Consider the following 15794-nt stretch of genomic DNA (forward strand, 5'->3'; position numbering starts at 1 on the left):
TATATATATATATATATATATATATATATATATATATATATATATATATATATATATATATATATATATATATATATATATATATGTATGTATATATATATATACATACATACATACATACTGTATATACATATGCATGATAGTAACCCGCTCATTCAGACACAAAAATTTCTATATTTTCAAAGATATAGCCAAGTAACTACATGTATAGGGATTGTTGTATTTATATCATTTATCAATACGCCTCGAGTTGACCGCCTAGCCATTATTATTTTACATAGTAATGTATTCACTATATAACTGTGGATTTTTATTACACAATAATAATAATAATAATGATAATAATTCATACACATCTCCACAGAACATAACGAAATGTCTAAGAGAAAATAAGTTTCACAAAACCGAAGTGAAATTATTAATGTGAATATTTACATAAATCAGTCTCAACAAATATAGGGATGATTTTTCAGTGCATATTCCATACCGTGTATATGAAACAGTAACATTACACTGAAAGTCCTTTAAATATACCCAGGGTATATTTGAAGGACCTTGATTACACTAATGAGTAGACGAGACTGTTCTTCGCATCTTTGACATTACATTTCACTACCAAAATGACTTCTGGAAGTGTGTGATCGGATGAATTTCCTGTATGACGAGATGACAGCGCGCCCTGAGTTTGTGAGAAAAGGGAACCAGTCCGATACCTTTGAGGTAGTTAGTCCAGACTTCTTTTTTTTTTTTTTTTTTTTTTTTTTAAGTTATTTGGTTTATTCTTTATATTGTTTTCCTCATATTTTTTTTTTCCCTCTAAAGCGGAAACCTCTTTAGAAGCAGGGGCGGTACCGAAAACACCAGATGCCCAGGAAGCAATATATCGACCTTCAAAAACCAAAAAGTAATTTTTACAAATAAAGCGAAGAAATTGTGGCTATAAGTATAGAGCCATGCTTCAGCAGTAAATGAAAATAATTTCTGTCAAAGTAACAATTTGTTACCTACTGCAGCATCATAACCGCAACTGATTTCATAGTCTCGGCTGAGATGAATAAGATACGTGGTATATAAAAGGCTTTTAATGTCGAAATAAATAAAAATCCACACGAGAAATACTCACAGGTAAACCAGAGAAAGTATGTGATAATAACATGTTGATTGTTGTCGGGTTTCCGTTGCATGCATGCAGTCTCGGGGAAAACCGACTTGGCGAGAGAATATATATACTGCTGCAGTAAATGCGATGCATCGTTGTCCTGCAGGATTTGGCGAGGCAGACCTAAGGAGCGGAAGTTGCTTGTGCAGTATTCGAGGAAACAGAGAAGGAAACTCGGCAACTGTTGGAAAGAACAGTCCGAACGAAGAGAGAAGAACATTTTCGTCATCCGTAAAAGGGCGCTATACAAGGAAAGGGGTGCTTTATCGCCCTGAATCTTAAGCGCTGCGAGGGTCGTCGTATCTCCGGAGTACTGTACTTTGTTTGGTGAAATCAGAAACAAAGATTAATGTACTAAGTAATATGTGATACACAAACGCACTCATTACACACACACACAATATATATATATATATATATATATATATATATATATATATATATATATATATAATTACGTATTTATATACATATATCTATATATACATGTCTATATATATAGATATACATAATTATACATCTGCATGATGTGAATGTAAATATGTAAATCTATTTACCCGTTTATGTATGTGTATATATGTGTGTGTGCATATATATATATATATATATATATATATATATATATATATATATATATATATATATATATATATATATAATCAAAGGCCTGCGAGAGGCATGTAGGTATTTTCATCTCACCCAAACTTTAGAAAAACAAAAACAAAAACAAAAAAATGGGAAGGGAAATACGAATTGGACCTATTCCTTTAAACGGGAAAAAATCGACGATACTCCAAGAGTTCGCTTTCTGATATCAGGAAAATGGTCAAAATGTTAACACTGTAGGCCTACATCCACTTTCACAGGTTGCTCAGTTCCATGCTGTGGATGAATTTTGGACAGAAAATATCGGAATATTAAGTCATTAATAATGATAATTATCAATACTGATAAATATGGGCTTTACAAGCAGTAATCCCAGGCATATGAACAGTTAATTTTATGGTTATTTTAGGTCTTTAAATTAATAGGAAAGGTATGAACAAGATCGACTTTCAGAGCATAGGACCAGGAGATATTTCGGTACATGTAACCCTTGTATCTTGTAGGGGGTAGTGCCGTCAGTGCATCTCGTGTGGTGCACTGCAGGCATTACTTATGGTTCTTTGCAGCGTGCCTTCGCCCCCTAGCTACAACCCCTTTCGTTCCTTTTACTGTACCTCCTTTCGTATTCTTTTTCTTCCATCTTACCCTCCACCCTCTCCTAACAATTGATTCATAGTGCAACTGCGAGGTTTTCACCCTGTTACACCTTTTAAACCTTTTACTTCTCAATTTTCTTTTCAGGGCTGAATGACCTGATAGGTCCCAGTGCTTGGCCCTTGCCCTAAATTCTATATTCAATTCAATTCAATTCTATAGCTCTCGTATGTGCATAGTTCACAATTATATTTATTGTGTTACTTTAACTCTGAATGAGAGATACAATTATTACTCGTTGCAGGAACGTAAAATGAATATAGATACCACTGAACACTTAGTCGCATTCCTAAACATTTACCAACAACAGCTGATTCCCTCTGACGTTGGGAGGATGCAGATTAGGATCATATTAATTGCCGCAATACCTTTCTCAACGGATGGGATCTAATTTGCACAGTAATAGAAAAGGACGTCAGTTCTACTTCTGTCTCGGGTTTAATTAGCTAGGTGGCGAGGAGAGTAATAAAACGGTACAAGTAGTAAATGCGCTGAAGTTTCTTCGGCGCAATCGAGTTTTCTGTATGGCCGCTACGGCGTCTAATCGAGGCCACCGAAAATAGATCTGTTTTTCGGTGGTTTCGGTATAATTCTGTATGAGCCGCGGCTCATGAAACTTTCCACGGACCGGTAGTGGCCTGTCCTATATCGTTGCCAGACGCACGATTATATGGCTAACTCTAACCTTAAATAAAATAAAAACTACTGAGTCTAGAGGGCTGCAATTTGGTACGTTTGATGATTGGAGGGTGGATAATCAACGTACCAATTTACAGCCCGCTAGCCTTAGTAAGTTTTAAGATCTGAGGGCGGACAGAAAAAGTGCGGACGGACAGACTCCCATTTAGCCGTCTTGTATGTGCAAGCATTTGCTGGTAGCTTTATCATCAGTAATTTTTACCTCTTTTCGCCCTTTTTGTTTATGTGAACTTTTTTTTTTTTGTAGAATCTTTCTACTCAAATTGATGGTATTCCCGCACGTTTCTTAATAGTGAGCGATAACGCAACCAGTTCGCGAGATTTCCTCAATGTCTCGAATTAAGTTTGTCGCCGGTTTGGTGTGTCAAAAGGCTAATAATCGCCATGCCATCACCATATCCGCTGTGAAATTCAGATGGGGCCGGGATGGGGTTATTAGCACTTCAGCATTATACTTCTCCAGTTGAAGCTTCTATCCATCCAGTTTCTTGTGCGCATTAGAATAGAATATAGAATTTAGGAAAGAGGCCAAGCGCTTGGACCAAAGGTGTCATTCAGCACCGAAACGGAAATTGACAGTAAAAAGGTTTGAAAGGTGTAACAGGAGGAAAACCTCGCAGTTGCACCATGAATCAATTGTTAGAGAGGGTGGAAAGTAAGATGGACGAAAAAGAATATGAATGGGGGTACAGTAAAAGGAATGAGAGAGGTTGCAGCTAGTGGCCGAAGGGACGCTGCAAAGAACCTTAAATAATGCCTACAGTGCACCGCATGAGGTGCACTAACGGCACTACATCCGTACGGGGGCCTGTATTAGTTAACGTAAAGTGAGGACATTCTGTTATGTTATCTCTAACGAGCTTTTAGAAATTTCTTATTGAACATAAATAACTATAACCTACCGCATATAATCTTTCTATAGGAAGTAACAGAGTTCGTTGTCTGTTAGAACCGTTTCTATCGCCATCATACACTTTCTTTCTTTATCCAATTGCCGCATTATTTTCCGTGCATTTGTCCCAGACCACTTTGCCCTCATCAAGTAATTTACGCTGGTCATATTTCATATTTTAATTCGGCACCGTCCTCATAATCAGGTACTTTATTTCATTGATGTTATGATCACTGTTATAATGTGACAATTTGGCTCGTTGAAGTATACGACCTTTAATGACCTGAAATATAGCGGTCTCATGGGTGTCAGTGACCCCGGGATGTTTAATATTCTTAAAATTCCATTAATTATGATACATAGTTGCTGTGACGGTGAAGTCGTATGTATATATGAATATATATTTATATCTATACATACATACATATATATATATATATATATATATATATATATATATATATATATATATTATTTTATATACATATATATATATATATATAATTATATGTATATATATATATATATATGATATATATATATATATAATTATTCTGTATATATATATATATATATTATATATATATATATATATATATATATATATATATATATATATATATATACACATACAAAATCACTTGCATTATTGTTTATCCATATACTGTACAATCACGTTTTCCAGCTTATTTTTATTCATCTATTTCATTGTTTATAATAGTTTTCAATTTTGTTTTTTCACGTCGTCTAATGCGAGCACGCTACGTTGTAGATTTTCCACATAGATGTTTGGACGTTTTAAATAATAATAATAATAATAATAATAATAATAATAATAATAATAATAATAATAATAATAATTAATTCGTAGGCGGTCATATTTGACATTTGTCGTAAATTACCGTAAAGCATTTATGTGACACCTAAAGGTATACAACCGTAAGGGATTCCTTTAATTGCATGTTTCCTTAATGCAACAGTAATTATTAGGGGAGATTATAGGCGTAATGTAATTCTTTTAATCCCATTTATAATTTTTTTACGGATATGTAGTTTTATAAGTATCCACGCATGTCTCGGCAGACATAATAATAATAATAGATTAATAATAATAATAATAATAATAATAATAATAATAATAATGGATAAATAAAACAACAGTTATGCATGTGTAAGAATATTTAAAAATAAATCTCTATATACAGAGAACTTTCGGGAATCTGTTCGATTCCCCATTTCAGGAAAAAACAGATCCCCGAAAGCTCTCTGTAGAGATTTATTTTTAAATATACGTACACTATAACTGTGGATTTGTTTCTCCATTTCAAGACTCATGCTACTATGAGTATTTTTCAATAATAATAATAATAATAATAATAATAATAATAATAATAATAATAATAATAATAATACCAGTGGGAAAATTGTGACCCAGGTGGAATAGAATTGATCTCGAGGCATCTTAAGGAAAAAATTTGAAAGTAATCCATTCTGTTGGTTTGCTGGAGAGGTGCGCTTAATATTTTTTTTTACCTTACATAAATATTCTTATTGAGCTGCCTTGGGAAGGAAGTGAAATTTTTGGGGGAGTGAAATTTTTTGGGGTGTGTGAGGAAGGGAGATGTCAGACAGCTTGTCAAGGAACATGGTAAAAAATCAACACCTAGCAAGACGCTTTCGCGTTGCCATTTAGGAATACCTTCTAAGGCATAGAATACAGGAAGATAGAATTTAGGCCAAAGGCCAACCGCTGGGACCTAAGAGGTCATTTAGCACTGAAACGGAAATTGACAATAAGAAGGTTTGAAAGGTGTAACTGGAGGAAAAACCTCGCAGTTGCACTGCAACAATTGTTAGGAGAGGGCGGAAAGGAAAAATAAGATGGAAGAAAGAGATTATGAACAGAGGTGCAGTAAAAGGAATGAAAGGGGTTGCAGCTAGGAGCCGAAGGGACGCTGCAAAGAACCTTAAGTTATGCCTACAGTGCACCGCATGAAGTGCACTGACGGCACTACCAAAGGGAGATTTCCTAAAGGAGAATTTGATCTGCAGTATAGGCGTAACCACCCATTGGTGTATATTATCATGCCCAGGATGTAGGAAATTGCCCTTTGTCGTTTAAGAATTGGGCACATACTTTTTATTTACTAAAGCAGCTGCCAGGGAAAATGTTTATAAAGTATGCATGGACTAAATGAAACCTTTTGAAATTTAAGAGTTTGTATTTAATCCAAACAATTTATAATAAAGAAACATATTTTTGCCATTTATGATCGAAATTGTTACGGCACCTTGAGACATAAACAGATCAATCAATAATAATTAATTAATGGGTTGTAGGCGGCTAGAGGGTGGTTAGATTGCTGTGTCCGGAGGAAGATTCTGTGGAACGCTCGATCACCCCCATAATACTGCTGTTGTCCCCACCTCACGCGGTGCACTGTAGGCAATACTTAAGGTTCTTTGCAGCGTCCCTTCGGCCCCTAGCTACAACCCCTTTCATTCCTTTTACTGTGCCTCCGTTCGTATTGTCCTTCTTCCATCTTACTTTCCACCCTTTCCTTACATTAATTTGTTTCAGTGTGCCTGCGAAGTTTTCCTCCTGTTACACCTTTCAAACCTCCTTTACTCTCAATTCCTCTTTCAGCGCAGAATGACCTCATAGGTCCCTCCGCTTGATCTTCGGCCTAAATCTTACATATTCCAGTTCCATAATACTGTTGGCTGATCGTGTAAGATATGCAAGGCAAAAGTCCTGTGTAGAATCAGTATAATTTGAGCTTCATAAATATATAGACGCAGAATATAGCCAGTGGAAATTTTGCTGGTAGGCAACAACTCTTCTCTAAATATAAATTTAGATTCCATTGGAGTAATGATTAAAGAATCAGAATGATTTTTATGCCGACAAAAACACAGAAGCGTCCTACTAGAAAATCGCATTTAACTAATGAGAGAGAGAGAGAGAGAGAGAGAGAGAGAGAGAGAGAGAGAGAGAGAGAGAGAGAGAGAGAGAGAGAGAGAGAGAGAGAGAGAGAGAGAGAGGGGTTACCTGGATAATGAATAAACCTGATTGCAGTTCTTCAGTAAGATAGAAGCGTTGTCATTTTGACTTGTGCATATAGAATATATACAAACATATATATATATGCTTATGTGTATATATATTATATTATATATATATATATATACACATGCATATACATACATACATAGGCTACATTCTTTTTCATGAATGAAGATTTTTCTCATCAAATAACATATAGGCCTACTCAGTGCAAGTACCAAGAGTATTTAACTTTATTTTGAATTTGATATCTTAAGATAATTGCTTTAAAGCGGCATAGCAACTTCTTGTTTTCATGGAACCTCCCTGATAGGCAAATTAAAATCTTCTTGGAATGCCAATTTTCAGAATTGAAAAGGTCCAGTGATTATAATGTCAGCTAATTGTTTCTTTTTCATTGAGTTTTCATCTCCTTCACGTGTGATAATCCTCTTCTTGTATATTCTTTCCATCTGGAGTACAAATGATCTGACATCCTCTTAGCAGGAAGGTGGAAGGATTCTGGAGTCCTGATGCTCATGGTAATCCATTGATATGCAAGACTTGCCGCCATTTTGTACCTTGACAAATTATGTACTTCAGCACCCTCGTATTCCCGAAGTATAAGAGTAGATAGGAAATTGTCCTAAGCTTCATTTTGTAAAGGCTTAGAAGCGATCTCCGGGCTACACAATATTTCCCGAACCTGAGTATGTAATTCCAAACGGTATCTCAGTCAAGTTATGGTTGTCAGTCGTTACAAGATGATGTAATGGGCGTAGAAACGTGAGAGCCAATACTTGGATCTACTGATAAGATTTATCAGGGACGCATTTTGCTTTACATTCAATCTGCTGCTTCTGCTCACGAAGTGATTCCTGCTGGGTTCCATAGAAGACTGGATACAGTATTGTGTTTTACAGAGATTGCAATTTAAATTTGATACGCGCTTATTGAATGTCTTACACTTCATGTGAAGTATAATGATCAGATAATTGTGACACACAAGTCTGAAAATCTGATAATTACACCGCAAAAGTCTGATATTCTTGATAATTTACACCACACATAGCTAGATAATGGTCCTGATAATCGCCCGAAACAGTGAGTCCAGCCTTAATAACCACGCTGGATCTTACACACGATAAACAAACACGCAAGATCCAGACAATGACTTTCCTCGCCCACTAAAATACCACTAAACATCAATTAGACACGTCATTCGTCAACACAAACATTCATCACAGGTCGTGGGTGGTGACGCCAACGGTGATTGGTCGGTGCTCCCGAAGGATCCGCCCAAAGGCGTGGCTTTCGACAATACTCACAGCAGGAGAGTCTGTTTACGATTCGTCGGACCAATCAGATGCGAGGATATGAGGGAGGGCTGCCATATGTTGCCATTTGCGGGGGGGGAGCGGATGATGGGCGGGGCTGATAATCAGTTGTAACTCGGATAAGGAGCAATTTGGCCGCAGTTCATCTTGAGGACGGTATAGTAGTGTTTATCAGCTTCGCGTTCTCCTCAGTGTTGGTGAGTGTTGGTGAACCTACAGTGTTTGTTTTTGACTTGCCATATCCATCAGAGTTTGGATTGCCATCCAAGTGCTTCTTGCCCAAAACACATAAAGAACACGCATCAACCTCATCAGGCTCTGTCTGCCCCTTTAGAGGACCGGAACTGCGGCAACCTCGATCGTCGGTGCGTCGCCGATCATCGGTAGAGTACTTGTTTATTTTGTTGTTCTTCTGAAGGGTCTGCCTCGATAGGGGTCCTCGGTGTTTATGCGCCCACCATTCCTGATGACCTGAAGTGCTCCTCCCTTTCGGGAAACGGACCGGATTGCCCGGCCTCGTTAAATCGACTGTTTCAGTCTTGAGAAGGGCGATCGAACGGGGTGAATAGCTTAGAATGCATTGGATAAGAAGGTGCTTGACTTTATCATTCCCTCTGCGATAACGTATCAGTCCATCGGTCGCTTGGCCTCGAGGAAAAGTGGACTGGCAAGTCCTTCCTTAATTAAATGCAAGGAAACGGAGAGACTTTGGTAGGATTGTCGTCTGGTCGTATTAAGTACATTTCACTCAGTTTTCCTGTGGGTGTCGCAAAGCAGATAGCCCGTCAAACGTGGAGCGTCCAGCATGCACGCTCAGCTGAACAGGGGTCACAGCGGGTGCAGGCTCGGCTGTGGCTGTGTCAACAAAAGAATTAGTCGTATAGAGGCATCGTTAATTTTGATGGACTGCTTAATAAGCGGTCATTGATAATGATAGTGTACTGACGAATAGATAAGAACATCAAGTGAATATTTATGATGGGAATTGATTAGTGGAATGACATATTATGTCCGTAAGCGTAAAAAGGTATGATAATATAGTGATGATTATGATGATGATGAAGATAGCGAGAATAATATATAAAGACAAAGTACGTAATTATTATTATTATTATTGGTCAGAATATGAGCCCTATTCATATGGAGCAAGCCCACTAAAGGGGCCACTGACTTGAAATTCAAGCTTCCAAAGGATATGGTGCTCATTAGGAAGTAAGAGAAGGTAAAGGGGAAATCCAGAAAAGAAATCTCACTTATTAAAAAGAAAATATAAGTTAAATTAATAAATAGATAAAAATATTTTGCTCATTAAGAAGTGAGAGGAGGTAAAATGGAAATAAAGAAAGAGATCTCTCTTATTAAAAATGAAAAATAAATTAATAGAATAATAAATAAATAAAATGTATGAAGAAATAAACAAAAAAGTCGCACTTATAATACAGAAAAAGATCTCGATAATAATCATTTCATTTCACGATATACCCACTTTAAATTCAAGTAGGTTGATGGCTTGAAACCAAGATGCGGCCATGAGAGATTGGTTAAAGATGTAAGCCGGGACTCACAATCGCGCATGCGCGGCATTATAATGAAACGCGTTTATTTAGTATACTCTCTAATAATCCATTAATAATGATGAGCCTGAGATATGCAAAACAAAATTAAAATAGCTCCATCACGGTAAGAAAATTTAAAAAGAATATCCATTAAATATGCCTCGCTGTCGAACCTCTCCGTTCCAGAGGTCCTTTATTCCTCACAACGAGGATGTCGTGCAATTGGAACTTCAGAAGTTCAAGCGAAGATGCAATGCATTACTACCCTAATACTGTTCTCCTTGCATATTAATACATTTTTGTCTATTTATTAGTTTATTTTTTCTGTTTAATAAGTGAGATCTCTTCTTTCTGTATACCCCTTTACTTCTCTTTGGAAGTTTGAATTTCAGTCAGTGGCCCCTTTAGTGGGCTTGTTCCATTTGAATAAGGTTCATATTCTTCTTCTTCTTAATAATGATAATAATAATAATAATAATAATAATAATAATAATAATAATAATAATAATAATAATAATAATAATAATAATAATAATAATAATAAACTCGTTGCCTCAACTGTGTGATGTAATTATTGCGGAAGACAGGATTTGTCCATCATCGGGAACGAGTTATGATTATTTCCAATGTTGTTTCAAGCTGAAGCCTTTGTGAAGTTCATCAGAGTCAGGCAAGGAAGGTTAAGGAAAAAGAATTGGCCTGAGACCGACCGAGGGAATTGATAGTGATATAGGATGTAATAGTGAGGGGCGATAGTATGCTTGTGAATTTTCTGAAAGCTACTGCATATAGGGTATGTGTGTATACATATATTTATATGTATATTTATTTATATGTATGTATAATGTGTATTATATATAATATATATATATATTTATATGTATATTTATTTATATGTATGTATAATATATATATATATATATATATATATATATATATATATATATATATATATATAATATATATATATATATATATATATATATATGGTGCGTATAAGTGCAACTGTATATAACTTGTATGACATATGAACCAGCTCTTTTTCTAAACTTGATCCATGTCTAAGGTAATACCATCAGCATTTGAAGTGTATGAATAACGACGTCGCAAAAGAAAAACAAGCTTGGCAAAGGATGACCCTTGACACTTACCATTCGGATTGTAATCATTATCCTACGTTATAATTTCCCGAAGGAGGGAATCTGTCTGGCATTCTCTGATGAGAATTATAACAGAAATAATATCCAGAGCGTTTGGGAGACTTATTTTATCTTCCCCTTTTAATTCGAGATCACTGTATTTATATTATAGCCAATTTAATATATATATATGTATATATATATATATATATATATATATATATATATATATATATATATATATATATATATATATATATATATTATATCACTGAGGATTCTTTTTGTCATTATCATTAGCAGAGCAAACAATAGAGGAATTCTGCTGGACTGTTATCAAAAGTTGCGGGTCGCATAAAAGTGGAACGTTCTAACAGTTGTTCAGCCTTTATACTAAATATAAGGTATATATATATATATATATATATATATATATATATATATATATATATATATATATATATATATATATATATATAACTGCTAAGTAAAGGACCTAGTGTCAAAGGCCTAGCACTCCAGTGTTTCCGTTTCCTTCGTGGATTTTTATCTTTATTTATATATTCATCACGTTCCATATTTTCGTGATTCAGTTATACATATATATATATACATATATATATATATATATATATATATATATATATATATATATATATATATATATATATATATATATATATATATATATATATATATATACATACAAACATACATACATATATTCAATAGCTTTCAGTAGCTATTACAAACGTAACACCGCTCTTCACTGTTATATCCAATATAAGATTTAATTTCCCTCTGACTGGGTAATATAGCACAATAACCTCACGACCAGACGTCATCGATTACAATGAATACAACCCGCAGGCAGTTATTAATGACAGTGATATTTCCCAAGAGTAAACTCTTCCATTCCAAATTTACACACACACACACACACACATATATATATATATATATATATATATATATATATATATATATATATATATATATATATATATATATATATATATATATATATATATATATATATATATATATATATATATATATATACTTTATATATATATATATATATATATAATATATATATATATATATATATATATATATATATATATATATATATATATATATATATATATATATATATATATATATATAAAGTTACACGTGTGTGTAATCTCAAGGTCTGGAGCTAGTTACGGTCAGAGACATGTAGGCGTTAGACCGTTTACTTACATCTAATTCTTGATCATTTTTATCCGAAAATTGTAGTCCCGAGCATCAATTATTTTATTCGAAAATGTCTTATTGCTTCAAATCACATTTTTTTTCGGAAATAACTTACACGAACTAATATTTATTCGTGTGAGGTAAAAATTATGCGGCCATAACTAATACATATTCGTGTTATTTAAAGTGCGCACAGTAATTACTCACGTAATGCAAATTGGGCGGACTTACATTTGTTCAAGTAACGTAAAATATGCAAAGTCATACATTATTTATTATCGTATTTGTGGGACTGATATTTGTGCAATACGATCTGGACAATATATATGTTTATATATACATATATATGTATATGTGTGTGTGTGTATTTCAGCTAAAGATCTAGAATACTACGTGAGTCACTGAAGATGTTGATAATCATCTAGTTCGTCCACTCCTTCCGCAAGGTGAATGACAAACACGGCTTGTCGATCACCAACCTTTTATTACCACTGTTGACACATCTCTAATAGAGCCAAGTGTCATTGTTTTGGTAACAGGAACATATCATTTTACCTGATGCATTACACGAGGTGATGGCGCGTATTGCGCCGTTTCTTCATGCTGAAATAAGACGAGGACTGCGCATTAAATAAGTGCCAAGTTCCGTAGGGGCGTTAGTGCCGTCTGTGCACCTCATGCGGTGCACTGTAGGCATTACTTAAGGTCCTTTGCAGCGTCCCTTCGGCCCCTAGCTGCAACCCCTTTCATTCCGTTTACTGCTCACCCTCTCCTAACAATTGTTTCATAGTGCAACAGCGAGGTTTTCCTCCTGTTACGCCCTTCAGACCTTTTTGCTGTCAATTTCCGTTTCAGCGCTGAACGACCTCATAGGTCGCAGCGCTCTTGGCCTCTGGCCTAAATCCTATATTCTGCTCTGTTCAATAAATGTCAAGGGAAGGGTGAAGATAAATATGGGGAGACTAAGAAATCTAGACGTTTTGTTTATTTGAGCATAATAATGATATACTTTGAATGATAAGCGAGAAAACATGTTTGGTGTGGAATCTGAGTTTGGGAAAGATAAATGAAAAAGTGTTCGATTTCTGTATTTCGTGAACATATTGCAGTTCTTCAAAGGCAAGGTTGAAACATTGTCCTCTTGCTGTGAAGGGAGTAGATTTTGCGTTATCAACGACATTAAATACGCAGTGCATATAAAAACGTTAGGAATTACTTTACAGACAAAAGAGCAAGTGGTATAAGATTACAATCAAATTAAAATCGGGATACCTTGAACATTTGAATATCGAAGTTTTGCTTTCATTCAGTTGACAGAATTTGGTAATAGTTAATTTTCTTATTTCATTTGATTTTTGGCAATGTGGGCGGAACGAGAAATCAGGCACTGAAGTTCGCTGTATAAAGTTGCCACTCGAGGGTTTACGTGACATCCTAAATTTATTGGTAGGTAAATATGGCCGGAGTCGCCAGATAGGATTTGGATGAATAACATCGATTAAAAGAAGCGCCGCTAAGTTTGGTTTTATGGAACTGTAAGGATGCTTTTCATGGCAGGGTTATGTCGTCCATTAATATTTTGTATTCCCTTCCTCACTCTTTTCTAAAAGTGCTGGTTAAGTTACAGCTCTTCTTCCTAAATGAACACCATATTCTCTGGAAGCTTGAATTTCAAGTCAGTGGCCCTTTGGTGGAAAACCATCTACTGTTCCATAATAAATAATAATAATTAATAATAATAATAATGAATAATAATAATAATAATAATAATAATAATAATAATTTTGGAAGTTTGAATTTCAAGTCAGTGGCCCCTTTGGTGTGCTTGTTCCATATGAATAGGATTTCCATCTACTGAATGAATAATAATAATAATAATAATAATAATAATAATAATAATAATAATAATAATAATAATAATAATAATAATAATAATAATAATAATAATAATAATAATAATAATAATATTCTTTGGAAGCTTGAATTTCAAGTCAGTGACCCCTTTGGTGGGCTTGTTCCATATGAATAGGTTTCATCTACTGAATGAATAATAATAATAATAATAATAATAATAATAATACTAATAATATAGCTACTGCCCAACAGTGCCACAGACACACTCGAGAACGGGTGAACAGACTCCGCGTCATATTGACCGCGGTCGGGATCTATCCTCTGAAAGAATGACAGAATGCCGTGTTAAAACCCTAATTGAAAAGGCGGTCCAATGAATATTTCAGCAATTACTACCGAGGTCATTAAGTCTCTTAGCTCACAGCCGCTTGTGCAAGCCTCTAATGAGATGACAAGGCTGATTTAACTCTGTTTTTGTTTTGATGTGACTCTCAAATATATTTCTCACAACCTCACATATATTGCTTTTACGGAGCCACCGCCTGTGCACTCGGACACCTATTTTATTCGTTTTTGCTACTTGGGAATTTGAGTAGTTGTTCGCTAATTATGATTCTACGTATTTATTGAGTTTTTTGCTTGTTTATTAGAAGAAGTTTTGTATTTGTTTGCTATTTATGATTCTTCGTGTCTATTTAGTTTTTGTTAGTTTCTTTATTTATGTATTTATTTATTTATTTATTTATTAGAAGAATTTTGGTATTTCTTTGCTAATTATGATTCTTCGTATTTATTTTTTTTTGCTAGGTTATTTATTTATTATTTATATATTTAGTTCTTTATTTTTCATTTCATTCCAGAATTTCTTATGAATGAAAGTACATCCTTCCATGATATCTAATGCCACATATCTGTTGTTACTAATTTGGTGCTGCATATTGGATTCTAGGTAATGGTCCCGCAGGGGGTTAGTGCCGTCAGTACACCTCATGCGGTGTACTGTAGGCATTACTATAAATTCTTTGCACAGTCCTTCCGACCCCGAGCTGCAACCTCTTTCATTACTTTTACTGTACATCCATTCATATTATCTTTCTTCCATCTCGCTATCCACCCCATCTTAACAAATATTTCACAGTGCAACTGCGAGGTTTTCTTCCTGTTACACCTTTCAGACCTACCTACTCTCAATTTCCCTTCCAGCGCTGAATGACCTCATAGGTCCCAGTGCTTGGCCTTTGGCCTAAACGCTATATTCAATTCAATTCAACTCAATTCTAGGTAATGGTGTATTTGATTTTATTCCAATTATTTCTCCATCATAACTTTTATCGTAAAGCTCCAAATATATTTTGTACATTAAGGTAAAACTGTGAATCCATTTTGTGCCAAACCATCTGTCGTTCCACCGAAAAATTTCAGGTAAAACGTAAAATACTTTTTCGGTGTTTTGTTTAAATTTCTTAACTAAAACGCGCATTCGGCCGTTAGCTCAACCCTCGGCAGAAATAAACTGGAATCCATCCAAAATCTTTAGAGGTTCTATCCTCTGGGCAAACAGAGAAACAAAAAATATCTCGAGAATGAAGAAACGAATTTTGATGAGAGTC

At 34.7% G+C, this 15794-nt stretch overlaps 1 protein-coding gene across 6 annotated transcripts in view; it reads left to right on the forward strand.

Moving 5' to 3' along the window:
- Positions 1–15794, forward strand: part of LOC136853180 (transcription factor GATA-4-like) — a 498363-nt gene that overhangs the window by 65578 nt on the left and 416991 nt on the right. For 2 of the 6 annotated variants that reach the window (XM_067128521.1, XM_067128524.1), the window contains exon 1: positions 8531–8776. The exons of the other annotated variants lie outside the window; for them this stretch is intronic. The gene's annotated coding sequence lies outside the window, so the exon portion shown is untranslated. Of the gene's footprint in view, positions 1–8530; positions 8777–15794 lie in introns of those variants that run through there. 6 annotated transcript variants of the gene reach the window in all.

This window comes from Macrobrachium rosenbergii, chromosome 26, assembly GCF_040412425.1.
Source record: "Macrobrachium rosenbergii isolate ZJJX-2024 chromosome 26, ASM4041242v1, whole genome shotgun sequence".
Classification (NCBI taxonomy): domain Eukaryota; kingdom Metazoa; phylum Arthropoda; class Malacostraca; order Decapoda; family Palaemonidae; genus Macrobrachium; species Macrobrachium rosenbergii.